We start from the raw sequence: 21,182 nt of genomic DNA, 5'->3' as shown, positions 1-21,182 counted from the left end.
GCCTGGGATTGCCTGTGGTGCGCTATCACTTCTGTCACATGCTATTGGCCAAAGCCAGTACATGGCCAAGCCCAAGTCACATGGCAAGGGTGTGAATGCAGGAAGGAGTGAAGAATTGGGAGGAAGCAAGCCATTTAACTTACCACAGTGCAACGCAATGACAATTAAGTCATTTCGTCATTTAAAAATCAGTATTCAATGGGGAAGGAGCTAGCAGCTGATGGGATATGACTTAATTTATGACTCTGTAAAATGGACACAGCACAACTAACTGTTGTGAGATTTAAATGAGAAAATCCACATAAATTACCCAGCACTGTGCCTGACATGTCATCCACACTCAAGAATCACTACCATCCCTAGGGTGACCGATGTGCCCTGGTGTCACCAGGACTGGCCATCCAGGGAGCCCCTCAGTCCCAGGCAAACCAGAGTCGTTGGCCACCCTGACTCTCCCCAGCAGCAAATGAGAACAGGCTGCTCTTCGTCTGCCAGGCACACTGCCAGGGGCATGGGGTAGACTTTCTCATGTAACCCTGACAACCACCTAGGTCACAAGGGGCCACTATTTTATTGCTGCTGCACACGGACTCAGACGGCACTTGGGAATTGGGAGGAGAAAGGTAAATGTCTTCATGGACTCTTTCCTCAAGGGGACGATAATCCACAAAGATAAGAAAGACATGTATAGTAACAACTGTGACACAAGAGAGAAAGTGATTCTGGCAAGTTCATCTTCCCCAAGGACGGTGAGTTTGGGATTTTTCAAAATTAGTGTGCATGTTCCTTTATAGCTACTCTATCGTGATAGCCAAGGTTAAGAGTCTAGTTTTGGAAGTCCAAGGAAAATTTTGTTATGTTTGTTTTCTTACTACAGTTTCCATAACAAAAGAAATATTATTTAGTTCTCCCACTGGGGGTCTTTTTCTCAATATATTTATTTACTAATTGTGAGGCCTTTAAATCAACCAAGGATTGGTGGGGGTTGTCCAACCATTCTGCTCCCTGAAATCTTGGGAAAGAAGAGGAATCTGTATTTAGGGTGCTCTGGGTAATGTCAACACTCCCCCATTTATCTAGAAATGAATACTAAATTACATTTATCAGTCCGGTCATTCATCTCTCTCCTTGCAGCTGGGCCTTATAATTTTACATTTTCATTGTTTTAAAAAGTCATGGGTGAAGCAATATGTTACCGGGAGCACAACAGGCAAATGGAGTTACCCCAGGAAGCCAGCTTTGTGCTCAGCTCTGATGTCTTCTGGAAGAGCCATGTCCAAAAGGTATACCCGGGTGCCTTGGGCATATTGTGGGTTTTGAGAACATCCTTAGGTGAGCTTGTATGCTCAATACCTCATGACCTTCCCCTTGTTTGCCAGATTTTAATTCACCTTCCCTTTAGTGAAGTTAGATGGTGAGTGCTCACTTCCTGCCCTTCCTGACCAGAACTCGTGTTCATTTTTGCAGTCTCCAGGCTCATTCATCATTCCCCAGATTCCCACCAAGGACTCGATTGCATAGATAAACAGATCAGCCTTGGAGATCCTAAACTGGACATGTGCATAATCAATAGCAAGGCAACATCAGCTTTGGGAGATGCAAGGAGGGGGCCACAAAATGTGTGATCATGGCAGGAGAGAAGGGCACAGGAGTCAAGGAAGGCGTCCCAGGGGCGGTGGTATCTGGGCTGAGCCTCTGCAGCACCTTCTCCATGAAAGCAGGTCTCACACAGGGGAAACTCAGGCTCTTAATTGCAGGCCTGCTTTTCACCGTTGTGGGGCTTCAGGCAAGTCATCTCAGCTCTCTGTGCTCAGTTTTCTTATCTACAAAATGGGAGATGGTGAGTCTATCTATTTTAGGGAGGTATCATGAGAAAAAATTGATGTGGATTGTGCTCTCATCATATTCAGTCATTTGTTTAACATATTACATATTAAGCACTAATTTGCTGCCAGGCACTATGCTGGGCAGGAGAATTCTAGGACGGACAGAGGCAGACTCAAGCCCCATAAAGACTGCACAGCACCTGGGACGTAGTACAGGTCCAGGAAGTGGGAACTGTCGTTGTTATCATGGAATGCACTTTAACCCACAGAGCTGAAATGGGGCACAGAAGGAGCACCACCCAGATGGCCACTAATCCACAGATGCCCTTCACGCTCAACTAGGAGGCATTGGAATGAAGTCTTAACCATGTCATCTCCAAATGGGAATGAGAGAAATGAGCTTTCTGAAGACAGGAAGTTAACCCAGGGGGCAGACAGAAATTAACACTGAAATCAGCAGACTTTGAGAAAAGCAGATTGCCCTCCATAATGTGGGTGGACCTCATCCTATCAGCTGATGGTCACATCAGGAAAAGACTGACCTCCCGTGAAGAACAGGTAGTTCTGCCAGCAGACTGCCTCCAGAACTACAAAATCAGCTCGTCCCTGGCCAGCCAACCCCACAGATTTTGGACTTGCCAGCCTCCACGATTATGTGAGCCAATTCCATAAAATGAATCTCTCTCTCTCTCTCTCCTTCTCTAAATACATGCATACACACATACATCCTATGGGTTCCATTTCCCTGGAGGACCTTGACTAATACACATCCTCTCTGAGTAGCTTCCCCTCCTCATCTGAAAGATGGGGATCATGGCAGGACAGATCCCTACTCTGGCTTCTTCCAAATGCCTGTGGATATATGTGAAACCGGGGCCTGAATTATAAAGCCAAAGTCAGTCAGGGACACACTTGGATTTTAGAAACTCTGTTAACTATCTGGAATTATAACTAACATGCTCATTCATTCATTCAACAAATCTTATTGCTTGTTTCCTCTGGACCAGCCCTGTGCCAGATGCTGGAGATGCAGAGGGAGTAATTCAAAATGGGATGACAAAAAGGAGCCAGGCAATGAACAAGCAAATAGATAATGACCAGCTGTACCAAGTATTGGGTGGGAAAAGGACAGGAGTCAAGAGAAGGGGCATCATCTCTAGGGAGACCTCCCAGTCAAGATCTGACAAAGGAGCAGCAATTAACCAGCACAGGAGTGAGAGGAACAGTGAGAAGGGAACAGCATGTGCAAGGGCCCTGAGTCAGGAAGGAGGTTAGAGAGTCTGGAGTGGCAGGAGGGAAGGTGTGGGACCAGAGAACTGGACTGGGTCTGAACCACACAGTCTGTGGGCCTCTGTTGGGACGTGGGATTTTATCCTAAGAGGAATAGGAACCACTGAAGGATTTCAAGCAGAGGACAATAAGGTCCACTTGAGCATTGCTCTTTGTCTCCAAGGTACCTGGGTGTTCCTGAGGATGGGGTGTGGAGGTCCATGGGCTATAGTCTTGGTGCCTGCCTTAACTTGTAGCCAGCTCTCCCGGCACTCTGGGGTGGGGAGACTGAGGCACCCTCTAGCGGATGGAGGAGGCCACAGGAGCAGCAGGCTTCTGGGTGGGTTAGATCTAGAGGCCCTGGAACCTCCTGATTCTTCACTGCTTCCCTCCCATCCCCACCCTTGTTTGGCTGGGCAGAGGAATTGAGTTGTGGCGTCAGGCCGCGCATGGTGTGCTATTATAATTAAAGCTCTGTCAATGTTTCCGCTGGAAAGGCAATTTCTGAGGCTATCTGGGGTTTTTTTCTTGCTTGCTTTCCTTAGTATAAAGGAATCTGGGCAGGGCATACTGATTGTGCATGCGAGACAGATCTTGAGGTTGTTATGCAAGTGTTAATGTTCCGTTACAATATACAGTAAATGAATTGGGACTTTCAGAGTAATAGCAGTTTGTGCTATTGGCCAAAATGAATATATTCATCTTAATTTTTAGCATCCATTGCCTTGGAGAAGCTTTTATAATTAAATGTTTGGATGCACCAGCAAATAGGAAGAAAGAAGTTTCCTTTCCTGGATAGGAAGGACCTTCCCACCTTCATCCAGCAACCATCCTGGCCCTATTCTTTACCTAGAGAGGTAGTAAGAGGCAGATTTTGGTCCAACACAAAGAGGAACTTTATGATGATGATTATCATCTGGCAATAGACCAGACTTCTTCTAGAGGTAGTGAGCCGCCCATTGCTGGCGGTATTCAGCTTGTAAAATGCTGAGCTAGAGAGGGGATTCCAAGATTAGAGAAGGGATTAGTATTTTCCAGATACAGGGATTTGTGGGTGGGACCTGCACAGGAGCATTAGAGGAGCTGCAAAGAAAGTTATATGAGGAATTTATCACCAGTTGACAGCATTTTCGTGGCACCTGTCTGCTAACTGGCAATATGCTCCTCTGGGATGACTCATCCATTCTGCTCTCTACCCGTCACTCATTCCTGCAGGCCTGGCAATGCGATGGGGTTTTCTGAGTCACTGCAAATATTTTGGAGTCATAAAGCTGAATCTTCTTTAATCTAATTCTAAGTTTCAGACTTGTTGCTCTTCTGATTTGCCTTCCCAGGTGAAGTGGTCAGGACAGCGAGGAAAGATGCGGTGGGGTAAGTCTCTCTGTGTTGACTACAAAAGTGACCTCGATGCAGGACTGGCATCTCTGTCTCCTTTAACACATCAGGAATCAGATTTGAGCAAATACTGGGGTGTTTTAAAACTAATGCAGGGATTCCTGGAGTTCCTTACTGACAGTTTAGGACTCTCTGTTGCTCCCTGGCTGCATGAATAAACTGAATGGAAAAGTAGGACTTGTTTGGGGGAAAATCTCCATGACCCCATGCTGACCTTTGTTCAAAGGGCTTTGGTGTCCCTCATCCAATATCTCCCCAGGGAAGCCACTGCTAGGAGACCCTGCCCTTGAAGAGAGTCTTCCCTATTTGCTTTCCTGTCTTCCTTCTACTAGACTGACTTCTCCATTCTGTCCACAGCTGCCCAGCTCCATGCCTGGCACATGGCAAGTACCCCTGAAATGTTTGTGGAATGAATGAATGAATGTCAGCAGTGGCCAGAGCTGTTTTAAAACTGCCCCTTGCTGCCTCCTGAAGTCAGTTAAGACAGTTTTCCATCTCCTCCTTCCCTGCTCTATCTTCGTCTTTTAAGAGCATCTAATTGCAATCAAACCATCATGTCCAGTGTGTATGGCACACTTTCTGGCTGACAGAACTTTTAAATGCCCATCAGCTCACCTGATCCACCCATTTTAAGGGGAGGACACAGGCACAGACTCTCTGGAGCAGTAGGTGGCAGAGAAAGGACTCCACCTTGTCCTCTGAGTCCAAGACAAGGCATCTACGCATCTGAAAGTCCTGCCATTTCTAGAACCACATCTTCAGAAAACAGCAGCCTTGGAGGGGCCCACCCCTCATTTCCGTCTCACACAGACCGTGCATGCTTTAGCCCCTGCTGTCCCCTTCTCATGTCCTCATAACTGCTCCTGGACTCATTCGTAAGGGCTTTTCCTCGGTAGGCAATTACCTGAGTTCATATGGTTAATTGAAATATTCCTTTTCCTAGAGTTTTAATTCATCCAGCGTAGTTTCAGGAGCCACAGATAATAAGACCTAATTTATAATTAGGGCTTATCAAGAATCAGCTAATTTCTAGACCCCTCATTCCCAAGGAGAGAGCTTGTAGGGTGGGGGCCTCTCTCACTTTCCAGGGAGTTGCTACCCACAACGCTCAGAGAGGCACTAGGGAGGGAGGAGAACTAATTGGGAGCTGGCCCTCCATTTTGGACAATTTATTAATTGGATTATGGGAAATCTCAGGCCCCAGGCAAATCCCAGGGAGGCACTGCGGCCGCCTCTGGTTTACTATGAGAATATTAGGCACAAAGACATGAGACCTAGGCTCCACTCAGTCTCTCAGCAGCTGGGAATCTTGCAATAAGTCACTGAACACTGCCCTACCTCAGTTTCCCATCATAAAATTGGCCAGGATCATCCTGCCCTCCTGGCCTCAAAGAGCTGTCATAGGAATTTCATGAGATGATGGGCAGGTACATTTCAGGAGCTGTCATGACTCCTTCTGGGGCCTTTGCACCTCAGAGCAATCCTCAGAGACTTTGATATTGGCCAAGACCCCACAGGCAGTAAGAGTTGGTTTCTTGAGCCTTTCTTGCACCTGTAAGTTCCAGGGGTGTTGAACCCCAGCCCCCCTGTTGCTTACCTAGTGCAAGCTCCATTTCTACCTACAAGCCACTCAAACCCTTCCCTAACCAGGTTGAGTGTCAGGAAGGGGTAATAAAGGGGCATTGGAGTGAGCATAGCTTTGGAATCATACAGACCTTGTTTCAAACCCATACTCTGCCCTTTCCTAGCTATATAAGTCAGGATTCTTTCGGCTGACATGTGACAGAGCTCTACTCAAATGGCCTGAAGCTAAAAAGAAATATTAGCTAATGTATTTAAAAACTAGAGTTACTGACTTCAGGTATGGCTGGTTCCAGGTGCTTGATGGCGACAGACTCTCCAACTCTTAGCTGTGATTTTCTCTATACTGACTTCATTTACCCGTGGTGGGAGAAGTTGGCCTAGGGTGAGGAGAAGGAGGTAGAATGAGCCTGTTGCCCCGACTAAGCAGGATTCCCATGCAGCAGGCAAGAGCTGGTCTGCAAGGAAAGGGAGACTGGGAAGACAAAAAGCCATGTAACCTCAAGCCAGTCACTCACCACATCTGGTCTTCTGTTTTCTCATCTGTAAAATATTACTAATAGCAATGTTGCAGGATTAATATACAAGATTAATATCCAACACCAATTATATTTCTGTACACTAGCAATAAATAATGCAAAAAGGAAATTAGGAAAACAATTCCATTTGTAGTAGCCTCAAAAAAGAATAAAATCAATTGGGAATAAGTTTAACAGAGGAAGTGCAAGACTTGCACACTAAAAACTCTAAAACATTACTGAAAGAAATTAAGGAAGACCTAAATAAATGTAGCTATCTTGTGTTCATGGAAGACTTGGTATTAATAGATGGTAGAACTCACTAAATTGATCTACAAATTTGATGCCATCTCTACAAAATTCCAATTGCCTTTTGTTCAGAAATTGACAAGCTGATCCTAAAATTCACATGGAAATGTAGGGCACCAAGAATAGCTAAAACAATCTTGGAAAAAAAAGAAAGTAAAGTTGGAAAACTCACAACATCAATGTCCCAATTTCAAAAATGTCTGCAAAACCACAGTAATCAAGGCAGTGTGATACTGGCATAAAGATGGACGTATACATCAATGGCATAGAACTCAGAATGCAGAAATAAATCTGTACATCTATGGCCAACTGAATTTCATAAAGGGTGCCAAAATAATGAAATGAAGAATAGTCTTTTCAATAAATGGCACTGGGACAACTATCCACATGTAAAAGATTGAAGTTACATCCCTAACTCACACATTATTCAGGCATTAACTGACAGTGGAACATAGATCTAAGTGTAAGAGCTAAGACTATAAAACTCTTAGAAGAAAGCATACTTATGAATCTTCCTGACTTTGGATTAGGCAACAATATTTTAGATCTGGTACACCAAAAATATAAGTGACAAAAGAACATAAATTGGACGTCATCAAAATTAAGTTTTGTGCTTCAAGTGACACTATCAAGAAAGTTATGGAGAGAATGGGAGAAAATAACTGCAAATCATATATCTGATAAAGGAATTATATATAAATATATAAAGAAATCCTAACAATTCAATAATAAAAAGATAAAAAAGCCAATTAAAATTGGACTTTACATCAGATTTCAAAAGATTTAAATAAACATTTTTCAAATGTGTCCATCTTCAGTGTACGGAGTGACCAATGAGCACATGAAAAAATGCTCAACATTTTTAGTTATTAGGGAAATGCAAATCAAGTCCACAGTGAGATGCCAATTTCACATCCAGAAGGGTGGCTATAATAAAAAGAGATAAGCAATAGTGAGTATTGTCTAAAATGTGAAGAAACTGGAACATTCATGGGTTGCTGGTAGGAAAAATGGCAGAGCCACTTAGAAATGCCATGTGGCAGTTCTTGAAAAAGTTAAACATAGAGTTACCCTATGATCCAGCAATTCCACTCCCAATTTCAAGAGAATTAAAAACATGTGTCTACATGAAAACGTATACATGAATATTCATAACAGCATACTCACAATTGGCAAAAGGTGGAAACTACCCAAATGTCCATTAACTGTAAGTTGGACAAACAAGATGTGTTATGTCCATGCTAGCGAATATTATTCAACCATAAAAAAAATGGGTACTACACTGATGGACAGTGACTGTAATGGGATTTGTGGGGGGGACTGGTGATGGGGGGAGTCTAGTAAACATAATGTTCCTCATCCTCATGTAATTGTAGATTAATGATACCAAAAGAAAAAAAGAATGGAGTACTGAAACATGCTAGAGTGTGGATAAACTTTGAAAACATCACATTAAGTGAAAGAAATCAGTGACTAAAAGCCACATGTTATATGATTCCATTTATATGAAATGCCTGGATTTGACAGACTCATAGAGACAGCAAGTAGATTAATGGTTGCCAGGGGCTGGGAGGAGGGAGACTTACTGGGTGTGGGGGGTTCTTCATGGGATGATGAAAAGGTCTGCAATTAGATAATGGTATGTTTGCACAACCTGGTAAATACAGCAGAGCCTCTGACTTCAAAAAGGTGAATTGATGGTGTGATAGTTAATTTCATGCGTCCCCTTACCTGGGACATGAGGTCCCCAGGAATAACATTATTCTGGGTCTATCTGAGAGCGTGCTTCTGGAAGAGATTAGCATTTGAATTGGTGGACTGAGCGAAGTGAATTGCCCTCCCCAGTGTGAGTGGGTATCTTCCGGCCCACTGAGAGCCTGAATAGAACCAAAAGGTGGGAGAAGGTCGAATTCTCTCTCTCTCTGTCTGACTGCTTGAGCTGAGATGCCATCTCCTGCCTTGGGACTGGGGCTTACACCACTGGCTCTCCTGGGTCTCCAGCTTACAAATGCAGATTATGGATGTTATAGCCTCCATAATCATCAATGTCAATTCCTTATAATAAATCTCTTCTTAAAATATCTCTTAGAAATATATATATATGTGTGTGTGTATGTGTATATATATATATTTATGTATATGTTGTTCACATATTTGTATCTATATCTACCTATCTATCCATCATTGCTATACTTATATATCCTATCTGTGTTGTTTCTCTGGAGAATCCTGACTGGTAGAGATGATATGTGAATTATATCTTAATAAAGCTGTTATTTTAAAAATTGGTACCAAAACATCTGCCATACAGGATAATCATGGCAAAAAAATGAATTGTATCTAAAGCTCCTAGTGCAGTCTAGGCACACAGTAAGTGCTAAGCGGTAACACTTACTTTCCTTTCCAGATAAACACTCCCCATTCCCAACCCCCAACCCTCTCTGAGCAATTCCATCCCAGAGTCTAAGGTAGAACCTTGAGACATTCTACAAAGAAGGCTGTGCTGCGCTTGGCTGCTCACAGAGCAGCCAGGGTCATTATTAAGATGGCTGGGCTGGTCTTCCCTGATATTAATGAATAAGATATTCATTTCCCTAAGAATGCATCAACCTCTCTAGCAATGCCAGGAACATAGTGGGAGGCAGAAGCAGCCCTATGAATCCAAGCTGGCCTCACATCCACTTTGATTCAAAGGTTTCATTCTGGTCGGTTTCCATGAAGAGGACGGTTTATTAGTTGGCGATGACAGGCTAAGTGAACTCAGGTATGGGGTGTTTGGCTAAGGATGACGATGAGGCTATTTTAAGTCACTGGAGTTCAAGGGTATCTGCCTCAGCGCTTTTGTTTAAATTGATTTTGTAGTCCTGCTTGCTTGACCTTGCTGCATAAAATAGTTCCACGGGGGAAAAAATAGAAGAGAATGATTCTAGTCAAGGGAGCAGATGGGTCGCAGCCCTCCCACCCCTTCTGCGTAACAGGACCCACCACCCAGCTCATCCTGAGTGTGGGGGGCTTCGACTGTGGTGTGGTCACCACACGGTAGTCACAGTAATCAGAGAACAGCCCAGCAGGGTGATCCACATGGGGAAGGCCCAGAAAGGAAGAGGGTTGCCCAAGCTTGCAAAATGAGTGAGTTAAGACACAGTTAAGAGTTTAATCCAGGTCGATGTAACGAAAACCCTTCCTCTCAACTCTTATAAAAATATTTAGTATTTATTAAGTGCCTACCACATTTCAGCTACTCTCTAATGCTTTATATGCATTAGCTCCTTTAATTCGTACAATAAACTACCATTGGTATCCCTCCTCTATAGATAAAGAAACTGAGAATCCCCATTTTACATAGCTCTTGAGTAATTTGCCCAAGGTAATGGCTAGTAAAATGACAGAGATGGGACTAAAACCCAGGGAATATGACACTAGAACCAGTCTCTTAGCCATCACACTGTACCACCTCTATTTGCTTATTGCATTGTGAAAGAAACAAAATCAGATTCTGCCAGGGTCTAAGCTGGACAGTTCAGTTTTCTGCATGGACCAATTAACCTCATAATCGTTACTTCCCCAAACCACCTCATGCAGAATGCAGCCAGAGGACATTACTCTTTGGAGTCACTCCTCCGTCTGGATTTCTGGCTAACCAAGATGCAACGTGCTACGTCGGACAGTGATTCCCCCATACTGCCCAAACGAGCTGTCCCGTCCCCTCTCCCCTCTGACCAGTCAGAGATCTGCACCCCTGCTCCTCTCTTTTGGCTCTTTATTAACCAGCCTGCTGTGGTTTGTTACTTGGTATGGGCAGAAGGAGCACTGGACTGGGAGTCAGGGCATCTGTGTAGAAAGCCTTTGTGTCCTTCAGTGAGTCAGTTAACCTCTCTGGCCCTTAAATTTTTCATATATAAGATAGCTATAAGAAAATCAGCTTTTCTCATAGGGTTGTACTGAGGATTCAGGGAACTGGCATGATGTGGGTGGGTTTAAAGCCCAGAAAGGACCAAGCATTTAAGGCGTTATCATCACCAAGACAGAGCCCTCAGCAAGTGATGGAGTGTATTGAGAGAGAGTGACCAGTAGGTGGCAGTGTTTCAAAGCTGCCTGTGGGATGCCTGAGGGAACTTCCTATTAACCCTTCCTCATTAGGTCTATGGAACTTCTACAGTCCCCCGACCCTATACACACATCTAAAAAGGGACAAGTGAAGCTCAGAGAGCAAAAATGCTACCTCCAAGGACCTTCCATAATACAGTGGCAGAGCTAGGACCCCAGGTTGAGATGGTCTCTGTCTTCCTTAACTCGACTCCTACGTATTAGGTTCCTACTGGGTGCAAATGCTTCTGTGAGATCTTTCCCATGAGTTTTATTGCTCAAGCCTGTGGGACTTCTAACCCCACATCTCTGAGTCTGTCACCTCTCACTGCTTCCTGGGCTGTACTCACTGAGCTAAGTACTCACTAGCCTAAACTGGACACTGGACAGGGAGAAAGCACCCTGGATGACTTAGAGGTCAGAAGATCTGGTTCTAGCCCCATTTGCCTCTAGCTTGCTATGAGACCTTGGCCAATGCCCTCATTAGTAGGTCCTGAAATTAATTTAGTGCGTATTTAATCGTAAAAGAAAAGAAATTTTTTAGTCTAGCACATACTTGCCACTGCACAGCAAATGTTTTTTTTTAATTGTTCCACTTTTATATACATACACATGTGTGAAAATTCTGTGTGTCCATGTGTGTGTATGTGTCTGGGTTCAGATAGAAAAGGCATTTTGTCTTATGCATCACAGTCTCCCTGTTCTTAGAACATCTAAGGGCAATTGCACCTCTGTATTCTGTGATCCAGTGTCCCTTCCCCTTGCCACCTTCAGGTCTGCAAGCCAGCCCAGGAATCCGAAGCCAGGCACATTTCTACTTTCAACAATTTGCAGCCTGAGCAGGGGAAAGGTCTAGCAAACTCACAACTTCTGCTATTTAATATGCTGATAATGAGCACAGTACCATTTTATCCTCAGTGCAGTCACGCATGGTAGATATTACCCCATCTACAGATAAGAAAACTGAGGTTTAGAGAGGTGATGTGACTTGCCCTTACAGCTAACAAGTGCCATAGGCAAGACTTGAACGAGGGTTAGCCTCACCCTGAGATGTCAGACTCCACAGCCTCTTGTCGCCTGGAGCACAGAGAGGCCTTGGAGCCCCTTCTCCTAAGAAAAGTAACAGTCGCTTACCAGCGCTTCCATTTCTCTTATTCTGAGTCACTTTTATTTTCTCTCTCTCTCTCAAGTTTGATTGAATTTACACTTAATGAATCCAACTTTGTCATTTAGGGGATGTTGGAGCAATAAGACTTGACAAGGCGTGAGTGATGATGCAATCAGTCGCGCTGGATCCCTGGCAGGCAGCGGCCCGTGGCCAGGAGCCCCCCTGCTCCCTCCCTGGAATGAGGGCTGCACTCTCAGGCTCTGGGGAAGCGAGCTGACTCCCTGCAGACCGGGTGTGGGGTTAAGCCATTTAGGCTGAGAGCGAGGACAGACTTTTTGGATTAGAATGGGTAAAGAGGGGCGGGGAAGAGGGAGTTACTGCACCTCTCTGATCCTGTCCCTTCATCTATAAAGTGGGCCAATGGCCCAAGGTGGTGGTGGTTGTGTAAATAGTAGGAGGGGCCTCAGGCCCTTACCAGAATTTCAAAAGTGGTTGTTTGATAGCAAGTTAAGCTCCTTGGAAGTCAATCTCATGATCTTTTACTTGCAGATGATAAAGCACAGCTCCACCATCCAAGGCCTCCCCATGTGCAAGCACATACACACACACACGTGAAAACCCTGTGTGTGTGTATATCCGGGTCCTGATATAAAGGGTATTTCATCTTGCACATCACCGTCTCCCAGTTCTGAGAACCCCATGTAAGGGTGATACCTACTCTGTATTCTGCAGAAGGGTAACAATCTTTGATAACAAAATGCAAAATCAATATGTTATTAAAGTGTGACTTCACTTTTGTTAGGAAAACAGTACATGTACTGAAAAAAAGTGTCTGGGAGAATAAACCCAAAATGTTCATAGTCAGGACTAAAATGTTGTATATTTCCCTCTTATTTTTATCTGAAATTTTAAACCTTTTATTTAGGTGAAAAGAAAAACCACGTACAGCAGAGTGCATGAAACATAAATGTAGAGTTTAAGGAATATTTGTAAAGTGAACATCTATGGAACCACCTTCATTGCCACCCCTTAGAATCCTCTCAACAAAACCATTTCTGCTCCTTGACAGGCAGCTTTTTGCCAATCGTTTCTTTGTTCTTATGGTTCAAAGTTTTACTTTCTAAATAGGCATCCCTAAAGAACAGTTTTTCCTATTTTTGAAATTTACAAAAACAGAGTTATACTGTAGGTACCTCCTGGGCATGCATGCATCTTACCTCTTTAAGTCAACATTATGTTTTTAAAATGTATACTTGTTTGTCGTGTAGCTATAGTTGGTGCATTTCTGACACTGTGCAGTAGTACATTTTATGTCTACCCATTCTAATGTTGGGGACATCTGGGTTGCCTTCTCTGTGTTTTCTAATTTTTCTGTTATGAATATGTTATTACAGGTAGAGTGCCTAGCACATAGTAGGTGTTCAATTAAAAAACTTGAACAAATACACAGAGTGATGCTTTTTTTTTTATTAAAGCCCCCATGGTACTAGAAGGATTGAGATTATGAACAAAGATAGAGCAAAGGGAGAATTTTTCAGATTTCCAGATTTTCCCTGGAGCTCAGAGGAGACAACATCTGGTTAAAGCAGAAGATTTGGTGAATGTCATCTCCATTACCTAGAAAAGCCTCAAGCATATTTGGGTGTCCCATTTAAAATAAGAATAGAGTAATATTGCACATGAAGAAAAATCTGCACAATATAGCGTTACATGTGTTGATTAAAGAAAATTAAAATTTACAGAAAACATTGTAGCAAAGAGGACAAAGCAGTTAACTAGGCCTCAGAGGACCTGAGTTTAATTCCCAACTGTTTCATAAACGAGTGATGTGGCCTTGAAATAATCATCCTAACATTTCAGAGCCTCAGTTTCCTTGTCTGTAAGATGGGACTAATTCCTCAAAGCTTTGTCAAATGAGATAGTGAAAGTGACTGAGCTTCATAAAGGTCTATGCAAATGGCAGGGGCTTCCTATGAAACCTGAGGATGGAAGGCAAATCTTTTAGGAAGTCCATTTCCTGTCATAAAACATCCATTCCTTAGTGCTCACCACACACCACCCCCTGCCCAAGGCACAAAAGACACACACAAGGAGGAAACCCAGCCTGCCTATAAAACAGGGAGAAGAAACCAATTTGAAACAAAAGTAACCCCCGTATTATTAGGAATCTGACTTAACTGGGAAGGTTTGGGGGCAGGGGTGGGAATGGGAGGCTTCCTGTAACTCTCTGCTGCCCTGTTGGCATGGCGAGGGGAGGGACTCTGGCTGTGCCAGGCACATGACAACACTCCATTTTGAAAGAAAGAATTGAAGTAATGACAGTATTTTTTTTTATTACGTTTTGGAAGAATCCTCATCTCCCATGTTTTGGGTCATCCGTCTCTTCAAAAAGTTAACAAAGGTCTTCGAATTCTCCTGAAATGCCACGGAGATCCAGGAAAGCCTGGTTATGACCATGCCTTTGAGCGGAGTTCCTGGCCATTTTTTTTCTGAGTCTCTTTGACAGTCTGGGGGGAGCCCATAGATCTCTTCTCAGAATAATGTTTTTAAATGGAAGTAATGGGCATGCATTTAAATATATATGTCTTTTGATGAACAAATTTATAGGATTGCAAAGAAAATAAGTTATATTGAAATATAGCTTTCAACATATTAAAAGAATAAATAAGGGAAATAGTAATAGATGTTTTTTATTAATGCACTAAATGACAGGCTCACAACAGGTCTAACAACTAAGATGGCTTTGAAATAATGATGAATCTAGATGGCATTTAAAGGTATCTGCGACAACTATATTGTGGTTGAAAAACATCTGTGATTTTTATTGGTGGTTTTTAGTGTGATTATTTATTTATTTATGTCATAATACTGCTAATGTGATGGTGGTTTGTTACCTACATTCAAAAAGGGGAGAAAATACTAAATTTCAGTTATGAGGTTAGTGAAAATAAAGAAAAATAAACACGTAGCTTTTTCCTCATCCAAGTTTACAGACCTCCTGAATTCTAACCATACACCTCAGGTTAAGTGCCTCTGCAGGTGTTTGAAACTGCTTTTATTAATAACGAAGTGGCCCATAATGCATCCTGTGTCTTTCTGGAAAATATTTCTCCTTTTACAAACACATGAACAAACATACAGAGTCAGCCACGGTGGAGCCCAAGATGATGGAGTGGGAGCAGGGCAGGGTAGAGTTGGGGACAGGACTGTCTCGGGGCATTAAAGAATCCCTACAAGTGTGCATATTTGGGTCAGATACCCCCCACAGTCCCTCTGACACCACAGTCCCTACAAGTCCCTATCATATCATACATCAGATCTATGGACAGCAGGACCAAAACAGAGCATTTTTAAGACCATGAGAAGTGACTCAGCTAGTACAAGGGGTAGAGTCCATTTTAGATGCTTTTGAAATTAAAAAACTAATGACCTGAGTTTACTGCTTTAGATCTTGGAAAACAAATTTCCCTGCCCCACCCTCACCACACACACACAAACCCTAAGGAAAATCATAAGCAGGAAAGAAAGAAAATAGCAGGAATAAACCAGTGAGGACACATAGAAACAATGGAGTCAGTAAATAAAACCAATAGCTGATTCATTGAGAGAGCTAATAAAAAAGACCAGCCTCTGGCAAATATAATCAAGACAAAAAGGCCCATATGAAATCAGAAATGAGGAAGTGTTTGCAATGCATCAAAAAGATGAGAAATATTAAAGTGGTACATTGTATGTAATTGTATACCAAATTTGTTTGAAATTATCAATTAAACAGACAATAATCTACAAAAATTTAAAATAGTCCAATTGTTACTAAGAAATGTATGTTAGATTGGCAAACAAGGAATTCTCTGAAAGAGTAAGAAATGCATTAAAGAATGACCCTCCCCAGGCCTGAAAAGGATATTTTTACTAACTCTAGAGTCTCTGGAGAAATCTATCCAAATTTTACAGAAGAGTGCATTTCCATGTTACATAAATTATTCTTTAACATAGGAAAAACAGTTTTAAAAAACTGCTAATTCATTTTGCAAGGCAAATGTAGTCCTGATACAGAATTTTTAAAAAAGAAACAGGATCCAATATCATTTGAGAGTATAGTCCCAGCAAACAGTGTTCGGCAGCACATTAAGAGAATGAACACCATGACCACAAGGGTTTCTCCAGCAATTCAAGGAAAGTTCAGTGCAAGGGTATGTATTAATATAACACAACAGATCAATAGATTAAATAATATGAACCATATGATCATCCTAAAGGATGCCAAGAAATGCATTTCAATAGATGTCAAAACATTTTTAAAAATAGGAATGGAATGAGACTTCCTTAACATAATAAGGATCTATTTAAAACCAAGTCAGCATCCTTTTAATGGAAAAACATTAGATTTTCCCATTAGAAAAATGAGCAAAATAAATAAGCTCTCTATCGCCATTATTATTTAATGATATGTTGATATATCTGGATGATGTAATAAGACATGAAAAAGAAACCATAGGGATAGTTATTAGAAAGAAAGCTTCATTCGCAAATGGTATGATTACATCATTAAAAAATCTGATGTTCTCATCTAACCATTGGCAGTAGTACAAAAGCTCAATAACTGGCTACCCATGGATACAAGATAAATATTTTAAAAATCAATAACTTTCTTAAATGCAATAATAAGACAGGAAACAAATTTACAAATGAGATCTAACTCATAATCAAATATAACTAATGAAATAAATACTAGGACATGAACATAGAATGCAAAAAATTTCAACATTTTCCTGGAAAGCAGAGTAGAAAATTGGATAATAGAAAAATTTACCATGTTTCTCAACAGAAAGACTAAATACTCTAACTTTCTGATTTAATGATTAACATAATCACAAAATAATACAAAAGGATTTCCTATAGAATTTGACAATATGCACGTAAAATAATTTTGAAAAGAACAGGCCAAATAGCAAAGAATATTCTGAAAAAAGAGCAATGATAATAGATAACATTTAAATAAGTCATTAAAGAACAACAACTGAAATGTTGTAGTACTAGAGCAAAATTAGATCTATAACTCAATAAAACCAAAGATCCGAAAAAAGAAAATTTAACATATTAAGGGATGTCACAAAATGAGAGGGAAGGGAAACAGGAGTTGGACAGTAGATATTTGAGTTAGAGGGGGTACTATGTCCCTTCCCTAGCCGGTCTGACTATTCATCTCGAGATGAAGTTGGACAGTAGATAGCAGAGAAATTAGCTTAAGCCTGCACTTAAAAATAAATATCAGACTTAGAAGGGATCAACTGAAAAGACATTATAGAAAATAAAATGGTGGAAGATAAAATGGTATATTTATCCCATCTAAGAAATAATCATAATAGGATGAGTATAGATGAATAAAAGAAATTACCAAAGATGTTGACAGATTAAGCTATATTACAATGCTAAATGTATGCACACACCAACTAAAAGAAAAAGAGAAAGAATACACTAAGGAAAAGATTTGTATTAAATGGACTCAATTATTTTTTTAAATTTGATATTCTTGAGAATCCAAAAAAAGCTAGAGCCCTGTCACATATACATTAAGATATGCATACATACACAGATAGAAATACACATACATTTATATTGCCCCATACAGACCTCCATGTACATGGACACACACACATAAATGGTAGTTATATTTATTTGTATGGGGCTGGTGGATTCCCAAAGCCTCTCCTTGGTCCCAAGGTTAAGAATAGCTGATCTAGACAAAATAGAGTGCATTAAAATATGTAAGAAACACCCCAAAGTCAAATAAATGAGCAGAAGTTGGCCAAACAGTTCACTGAAAAGGAAATGAAAACAGTAAATATAGGGACAAATGATCAATAGACATAAAATATGCTTCAATTTTTGTCTACTAAATTATCAAATTGGTATGAAACTGATTTTAAAAAGCAAAGCAATGTTAGTGAGGTTTCAGGAAAATTGCCACATTGCTGGTCCCTTTTGAAAATGCCTGACAAGAGCACCAGAACATCAATACTTTTTGACCTCATTGCCCCTTTTTCTGGGAATTCATATTCATGAAATAGATTTGAGGAACAAGATTCTTCAAAGATGTACGTCATACAATTTATGAGCTGTGTTAGTGCAAAATTAGAACCGTCTAAATATTAAGAGAAAAAGCAGAAGACAGGATTCAACATAACAGAATAATGTCCTGACATTAAAAATGGAACAATGAAAATAAGAAAACGATTATGATATGCCAAATAAAAATGTAAAATAAAATTGTGTAGTTTTTATTACAAAAATGATGGTGAATGATAAATTCATTTTTCAATTTCCCTTAATATTATACATAAAAAGTTAGATTCGGTGCTGAGCCAATATGGAGAGGACATCATACTACAATAGAATCTGAGAAAGGGAGGAATCTTAGGGAGCTTATGGGGCTGCAACACAAATCCAGGACTCCTGACTAAATCTAATTGTGCACATGAACTATTTGAGGCAAGCAGGACCCTAGGAATTTCTGTGATGAACTCTGAGTTTCCTTTTCTCCCTTTCTCTCTCTTTCTTTGCTTTAAGCTGGTGATTCTTAGACTTCATGATCATGATTTGAGCTGACTACATTCCCAAATCCTATCAGACTCGAAAAGCATTAAAAATATCTCTATCAATGCCGTAATACAAGGACATTTTAAGTAATGTGATATAAATGAGCTCAGATTGAGGAAGATAAAAGTCCTTACACCATATAATGCAACCTCTTCTAGAATGCAAGCTCCACATCTGTCTTCTTCTACCATTGAATCTCTAACATTCAGAACAGTATTTAGCACATAACGGCTCAATAAATATCAGGCGGTTGGATGGATGGATGGATGAGATAAAGACAGACCCACCTAAGAAGAAAAGAGAAGCAATCTTGAAAACCCCAAAACCCTAAGCAGATCATGGGTGTAGAGGTCCACATGGTCGTCAAGAGGGGTAAATCAAAAGGTTTTAGGAATTGTTATAAGCCTATACTCCGATCACTTGGGTGCAGCATTTGCCCCATCTTGCCCTGAGGTGCACTAGAAGATGGCTCACTAAGTGAAGATGAATAGTCAGACGGGTTAGAGAAGGGACATAGTATCCCCCTCTGACTCAAATATCAAAAGCAAAATATGCTTCATTGAGCCCTGAATGTCCCTGATCTGCAGGTCCCTTTAGTAGAGACCTTTTCCAATTCCCACTGGCATCTGGACCTAAGACCTTATCCAGATGCCTGTAATCAGGACTGGCTTTGAGAGTGAGCCAAAAGGCAGGGCGAAGGAGCTAATCTCAAGCCAAGAATGACTTGGGGAACTATGTATGCCCATATACACACAAAGGAGGTGAAAAAACATGTTCCACAAATAAATGAGCTTCTCGGCCAAATGTCTGCCTTACCAGTAGTTACAACCTATACTGGGTGATAAATTGAATGCCCTGACTAGCCAACAAAACCTTCAGACCATAAATTTTCTTTTTCTCCATATTTGAGATCAAAAGAGCTGAATTTGCTCCCCCTCTGACAGACTTTATCTGCAAACCCAGACCTGCCTCCAAAGAAAAATCAAACAAGAACAATCCTCAAATTGTTACTTTCACTAGGACAAAAGAAGGAAGCAAATCAGATACATGTAACCTGAACAAATGTTCCCCTACGAAACAGACTTACTACAAGACACAGAAGGAAAAAATTTTAATATCAAATTTATATTTTACATGAGATTAGAGAATATATTGCATTTATGAAAAGATTATCATTTAAGATAAGACAATTTTATGAAAACCATGATTACATAATTTAAATATGTAGAGAGGCAGTGAAGAGCATATTAAACATTGAAGAAAATGGAATTAATAATTTGAAGTGTCTGTTGAAAAAAAGAAAATCTCCTTGAATTCATAGAGAAGCATAGTGAGATGAAAGAAGATGAGCAAAAAAAAAAAAAGAAAAAAATACCAGAGTAAATCTAAAAGCAGCAAAACAGTTTAAGAGAAAAGCACCCACCAAGAGCAGATAAAATGAATGAAAAGAATCTGCATTTAGACACATCCTGATGAAATTTCCAAATGTCAAACATACAGTAAAGGAGTCAAGGATTAATAGAGTTTGAATTTTAAAAGTAGGGTCAAACAGAATAAAAATAATGATACATGTAACTTTCGAAGAGCAGAAAAAAAGAAAGTGGAAAATGTGAACAATGTAAAGACTGGGAAAGAAAATAAGAAGCAATTTAAAATGCAATGACAGATTTAGGAAGAATATTAGTCATCACAATAAATATAAGCAGATCAAACTTCTGTATCAAGAGACAAAGACTGTCATATTGAGTATAAAAGCAAACTCCACTTAAGCCAAAGTGATGATGTTTAAATAAAGGGATGGGTGAAAAGATGTAAGGCAACTGTTGGCCTATAAAAGGAATACAGGAACAATATTAACATATAAAGTTTACTTCAAACCAAAATTTTAAATGGGATAGGGCTAAATTACTTTGATAAAAGTAAAATCTTAATTTATATGATGTCATAAATTTTAGGCAGTAAATAACATGGTATTACAATATACAAAGCAAACAATCATAATGAGAGGATTTACAAATACTATTCTATCCACATGTTCACTTCTGATCATGATAGAGTAACTGGAACCAGACTAGCCCTCCTGCCATAAACATCTGGAAAAACAAACAGAACATATGAAGCAATTGTTTTCAGGCAAGCCTGGCATTCAATAAAAAATTACCAATCATGTAAAGAAGCAGAAAAATACAACCAAATTGTGAGGAGAAAACCAACCAATTGAAACTGACCCAGAAATGATATCGATGAGTATGCAGGACATTAAAACAGAGTTATAACTGTATTTCATATGTTCAAGAAGCTAGACAAAGGTAGAACAAGTGCAGACACAGTAGATATAAAAAATGACCCAAATTAACCCTCTAGAGATAAAAATTACTCTGAGAAGAAACATACAGTTGTTGGTACTAAAAACAGAATTGACTTGGCATAAGAAAAGATTAGTGGGGTTGAAGACATACCAATAGAAACTACCCAAAATGACACACAGAG

The 21,182-nt window shown here is 40.6% G+C and overlaps 1 long non-coding RNA gene across 1 annotated transcript; it reads left to right on the top strand.

Annotated features, from left to right (window-relative positions):
* The first annotated feature begins 590 nt into the window (after positions 1–590).
* Positions 591–4,725, top strand: LOC140844964 (uncharacterized). The gene is made up of 3 exons (XR_012123552.1): positions 591–749; positions 2,096–2,481; positions 4,430–4,725. It is a non-coding gene; the product is annotated as an uncharacterized lncRNA (long non-coding RNA).
* Positions 4,726–21,182: the final 16,457 nt, after the last annotated feature.

This window comes from Manis javanica, chromosome 2 (assembly GCF_040802235.1).
Source record: "Manis javanica isolate MJ-LG chromosome 2, MJ_LKY, whole genome shotgun sequence".
Classification (NCBI taxonomy): domain Eukaryota; kingdom Metazoa; phylum Chordata; class Mammalia; order Pholidota; family Manidae; genus Manis; species Manis javanica.
Note: the sequence above shows the minus strand (reverse complement) of the source record. Positions and strands in the feature narration are given on the sequence as shown.